This window comes from Plecotus auritus, assembly GCF_963455305.1.
Source record: "Plecotus auritus genome assembly, chromosome: 5".
Lineage (NCBI taxonomy): Eukaryota > Metazoa > Chordata > Mammalia > Chiroptera > Vespertilionidae > Plecotus > Plecotus auritus.
In genome coordinates, this window is record NC_137776.1 from 177,081,810 (window position 1) to 177,087,825 (window position 6,016).

The following is a 6,016-nucleotide window of genomic DNA, read 5'->3' on the forward strand; positions in this document are numbered from 1 at the left end:
ATGGTGTGGAGAATACATGATGTGTGGGGTGTGTGTTTGTTGTGCCATGTGTGCAGAGAGAGGTCCACGCTTGGGAGTCAGGAGCCTGTTCCAGTTCCTGCTTTGCCACGACCCTGGGTCAGTCCGCCCCCAGCTAAGCCTCGGTCCCCAGGTGGCAATAATGACTGCTCTTCACATGGGCCCTAGATGCCAGAGTCTTGGCTCAACTGCAGAGGCAGATTGAAGTGAGCGCTGATGGTTTTGTGGGCCTGTTTTGTTACAGGTTATTAAAATCCTGCCGGCATTATTTTGAGCTTGGATTTGCTCTTTCTGCCAGATTTAAAAGGAAATGGATTTCCTGTTTCAGTGTCTGCATTCGTTATTCATTTTTTGTTTAAAAATTTAAAAGACTGTGCCATTTAGACTCAAGTCGAGAGGCCAGTCCTTTCCAAACGCTGTGATCCCTCCACCTTCCTCTGTGCAGCTGGAGTTCCTTCACAAATGCCAAGCTCTGCGGGCCTTGCCCGCAGGAGGCCTGCCAAGGCTCCCTCTGCTGCTGGTGGCATCCGGCACCATCTCCCGCCGCCGGCCAGCCCTGCCCCCTGCGCTCGGCCATCCTCTTGAACCTGCCTGCAAGCCTGTGGGTGCCCCTCTGTGTGGAAGGCTGCCTCCCCCTCGGGTGAGGTGGCTCACGGGCAGCTCCCCCCTCAACTTTTTGCAGGAAGGGCGGTGGAGTTGGAAAGGTTGCTTGTACTCATCCCGTCTGTCCGCTGGCCACTCTAACCTGGGGGGCTCTGGTCCATTTCTGTCCCCCACTGGGGCAGCACTTCTGGCTGGGATGGGTGTTGCCGCTGACAGTGGTGTGACCCTGGGTGGATTGCTCCCCTTCTTCCCAAGGGGGCAGAGGGCACAGAGCAGGGTGAGGCAGGTTAGGATGTCAGTACTTCTTGCCTGCAACCTCCAACTTCTGTCCCATCTACTCCCAGCTCAAGAAATGCCCCCCCTCCCCTCGTCCCACAAACCCAGTGGCTGGAGGGTGAGGTGACCCGAGACTGTGAGTCCCTGGACTTGGTCAGGGCCCTGGCAGAAACCCAGAGCCTGCATCTGAGCCACAGGGCGGGTCCTATCACCCTCCAGGAGCGGGTGGAGACTGGCAGCAGGTGGGAGAGGAGAGCTAACCTATCCTGGAGCTCCCTCTAGTGTCTCCAGAGAGGCCTGCAGCCTGTCCTTTAAGCTGCGGAAGACTGGGTTTGTCTGGACCACCCTCCCTAAGCCATCTGACCAGCACCCGTTTCCATTCTCATCAGCAGACACCAAGTTCTGCTGTTTCTGCCCCACAAACTCCCATCCCTGCTCTTCACCCTCCTCTGCCCTAATTCAGACCTGTGACCTTTCCCTGGCATCCTTCTTTTCCTGCCCTCATGCAGTGCACCTTCCACTCTCCTCCCAGAGGGAACTCTGCCACATGCAACCTGACTGTGTCACCCTCTCTTTAACCCCCTCCATGGCTCCCCAGTGCCCCCAGGACAAAGCCCAATCTCCTGGGCACTTTACAAGCTCTAACAAGCTGTCCTCTGCTGACGCACCAGCCTCACCTCTGATCACAGCCCCTCCACATCCTGCCCTCAGGTAGTACTCACCTGTCTGCAGTCGTGGAAGCACGTGCCCTCGCTCACACCTGACCCTTGCCCACGCCGGGTCTCCGGCCAGGTTGCCTTCTGCCCCCGTCTACCTGGAAAACTCCTACTCACACTCCAAGGCCCTACCTCCTGTGGGAAACTGCTATCTGGCAGCTGACCTCTCTGACCTTGGGACCCCCAGCAGGTTCTGTGGAAGCACCTCCCAGGAAAGTTCTTTCTGCCAGATGTGAGATCCCCCCGGCCAGGCCTGAAGGGTCCTCGTGTGTATTAATTAATCACCTGCTCTGTGCCCTGTCTGAGTGTGTAGGGGACAGGGGAGTGCGTGGGGTGTTGGTGTAGATTTGCTGGGGGGGGGGGGAGAAGCAGGGGGCTCAGTTATGAGGACTTTGGGCACCAGGCTCAGGAATTTGGACTTTCCTGACAGTGACTAGGAGTTAGCAGCAGGAGACACAATCTGGGATTTGGAAAAGTCCCTCTGGCAGTGGGTGTGGATGCCAGGGGCCTCCTGGGCACTGTTTTGGGCATTGGGGGGGGGGGCTTTCAGTTTTCATGACGACTGGGTGGAGGGGGCGCCGCTGGCATTTAGTGGGTGGGGCCCGGGATGCGGGACAGCCTACGATGTGCAGGACAGTCCCTGAAGGCGTGGACAGGAAAAAAGACCTGTTTGTAAGTGTCTGAGCTGAGCCCATTTTTGCATGAATGCTCTGAATTTTAATGTACGCTGAATTTGCTAGAAATATAACGTCCCTGTAAATTGGAGGAAGATTGCCCTTTCTCTTGTTCAGAAGCTTACCCAGAGTTGTCACCATACCAAAAAATTATGTACGTAATGTCAACACTACCTGTGGTGTTTGAGTTGCCAACTTGATGTTCTCTTTATCCGTCTGCATTGTGGCTGTCGCATTCAGGGGGGCTTTTATGGGTAGGCGCAAGCCTCTTGTTACTTTAGTGCAGGGGTGGGCAAACTTTTTGACTCGAGGGCCACAATGGGTTCTTCAACTGGACCGGAGGGCCGGAACAAAAGCATGGATGGAGTGTTTGTGTGAACTAATATAAATTCAAAGTAAAGGAGCGGAGGGGAGAGCAAGAGAACCCTCCGCTCTTTCGGCTCCGTGGGCCGGATAGAACAGCCAAACGGGCCAGATCCGGCCCGCAGGCCGTATTTTGCCCACGGCTGCTTTAGTGTCTTCTGGTGGAGTCAATAAAAGTCAAAATCATCGCCGAAACCGGTTTGGCTCAGTGGATAAAGCATCGGCCTGTGGGCTCAAGGGTCCCGGGTTCGATTCCGGTCAAGGGCATGTACCTTGGTTGCGGGCACACCCCCAGTGGGGGGTGTGCAGGAGGCGGCTGATTGATGTTTCTCTCTCATCGATGTTTCTAGCTCTCTATCCCTCTCCCTTCCTCTCTGTACAAAATCAATAAAATATATTTTAAAAAAAAAGTCAAAATCATCTTAAATTACTTTTGTTATTAGTTTAACCAAAACTCACTTGGCTCTTAACACGTGCCAGTCACTATTCTAAATGCTTCGTGAAAAATTACTCATTTAATCCTCATAACAACTCTATGCAATAATGTGCTGCATAGGAAAAAAAATCCCTTTTTCACTAGGGAGCTCACTGAAGCACAGAGCGGTTAGGTGACTTACCCAAGATCACACAGCAGGGAAGTATACAAACCAGGATTTGTACACTTTATCACTAGCCTATAATGACTTGCTCTGATATTTTATTTATTTATTATTTTTTTAAAATATATTTTTTATTGATTTCAGACAGGAAGGGAGAGGGAGAGAGAGATAGAAACATCAATTATGAGAGAGAATAATTGATCCGCTGCCTCCTGCATACCCCTCTCCCCCACTGGGGATGGAGCCTGCAACCCGAGCATGTGCCCTTGACCAGGAATTAAACCGTGAACTCCTGGTTCATAGGTTGACGCTCAACCACTGAGCCACGCCGGCCGGGCTGCTCTGACATTTTAGTTAGAGCATTAGGATAGATTTCTTTTGGGAATTATACGCATATGTATGTCATTTCATTTCGGGGTAACAACACATGACACACGACATTCGTTGCCGAGAGGGAATTGGAACAGGGTTAAGAATCACTGGTGCAGAGCTCCTGAGAGAGCCTGGGTGTGGATGTGCTCACTCAAGGAGGGACGTGAGAGAAGGGCAGGGGGCTGGGAGCAGATCCTGAAACCCCCCAACACTGTGGGAAGAAAGAGAGCAAGGAGCCCTCAGGAAAGTAGGAGGGAAGAGAAGCCTGGAGGGGTGGGGAAGCCTCTGAGAGACCCAATAAAGTCAGGGTTGAAGGTGGTCCCACATTTGCCACAAGGTGGCGCACGGCAGCTGCAGGACAGTGGCTGAGGGGTGAGGTTTGGATGGGCTGGACCTGGCGCTATAAAAACTCCAGCGTTTGTCTGCGTATCTAGAGACTCCTGTCCTCCTGTCCCCCCACTCCCCGGGACTGCTTGGATCCCTTGGGAACCTCTGAAAAGCAGAATAAAGAGAACTTGCACTGCCACTTCAGATCCCCCTTATCCACAGGGCTATGTCCAAGATCCCCGTGGATGCCTGAAACCGCAGATGGTACCCAACCCTATATACTAGTATACCATGTTTTTCCTCTAGACATACCTATGGTAACGTCTAATTTTTAATTTAGGCACCATAAGAGATTAGCAACAATACTACTAACAACACAAAACAATTAGAACATCCTATATGATACAAGCCCAGCGACAGAACAGCAGAACAACCATAGCGACCAGTTGACCAGTCGCTATGACACGCACTGACCACCAGGGGGCAGATGCTCAACGCAGGAGCTGCCCCCTGGTGGTCCGTGCGCTCCCACAGGGGGAGTGCCGGCTGACCAGGATGGGCGATGCTCCCACAGCAGGCCGATCCCCGCAGGCCACTCCCCACCAGTGCACGAATCCCGGGCATCGGGCCTCTAGTACTGTAGTAAAAGTCATGTGAATGTGGTGTATCTCAAAATATCTTATTGTTCTGTACTCACCCTTCTTCCTGTGATGGTGTGAGATGATGCGATGCCTAAGTGATGAGATGAAGTGAGGTACTCAGAACAGCATGTGACTTAAAACTTATGAATTCTTTATTTCTCCAATTTTCCATTTAATGTTTCTGACCCCCAGGTAACTGAACCTGCAGAAAACAAATGCACTGATAAGGACTATTGTAAAGCCTTCCATGGTGGAAACTGTTATCACTCCCGTTTTACAGATGGGAAAACTGAGGCCCAGAGAAGGACATCCTGGCTGAGGTCACTCTACAATCGGTGGTGGAATTGGGCTCAAACCTGGATCTATCTGAGAGGCCTGTGCTTTTCCTGCAGAGTGAAGAGGGGCTTCCACAGGGGGGAGGGGAGAAGCTCCTGGTGTACCCGAGAGGCAGGAAGTTAAAGGTGATGTAGGAGAAGAGTCCCAGGACCCAAGGAGGAGCCCCCACCCCAGAGGGAGCAAGACTCAGGGCTGGAGACGGGGCAGGGATGTGGACAAACCCAGGCCTCTGGTTCCCTCTCTGAGCACTTGGCTGGGTGGGAGGACCCGTGTGGCCCCCACGCCCTGCCCTGTGTGGTTCACACTGCTTCCTGCCCTGCCCTTCCACGGGCCATTGCCCATCCCCCTAGAGCAGCCCGAGAGGAACCTCCGTCGCTGGTCACGTCGGACTAGTCACTGTAACCCCCAGACGTCAGGGACACATGGCAGAGCCCGGCACAGGACCTGGGGGCCTGAGTCTGTGGTCACTGAACCGGGCCAAATGGGGATGCACTGGCAGGGGGCAGTGGGTTGGTTCAGGAAGTCCCTTCAGCAAGGGGGTTCTCCCTCCACCAGGGCTGAGGGCAGTGGGACAACCGGGGTGGGGGCCTGTTTTTTATGCTGCAGCGCCGTTGAGACGACCTGGCTTCCTGGGTCCAGGTCCCCTGAAGAACCCTCTTCTCCACCCAACAACACTGCATCCCGGAGCGAGCAAACATCAAGTGCAGCAGGAGACGGCGAGGTTAGACAAGGAGGACGTCCCCCGGGGAGAGGAAAGCTCGCGTGTTAGTGCTGCCCCTCTGCAGAAGGGGCCGCCTCGGATTATGGTGAGGCGTCTGGAGCTGCAAATAAAGGAGAAGATCTAGGCCAGTGGTCGGCAAACCACGGCTCGTGAGCCACATGCGGCTCTTTGGCCCCTTGAGTGTGGCTCTTCCACAAAATGCCACGGCCTGGGCGAGTCTGTTTTGAAGAAGTGGCGTTAGAAGAAGTTTAAGTTTAAAAAATTCGGCTCTCAAAAGAAATTTCTATCGTTGTACTGTTGATATTTGGCTCTGTTGACTAATGAGTTTGCCGACCCCTGATCTAGGCCAAAGGGGAGAAATGGCTGGCGG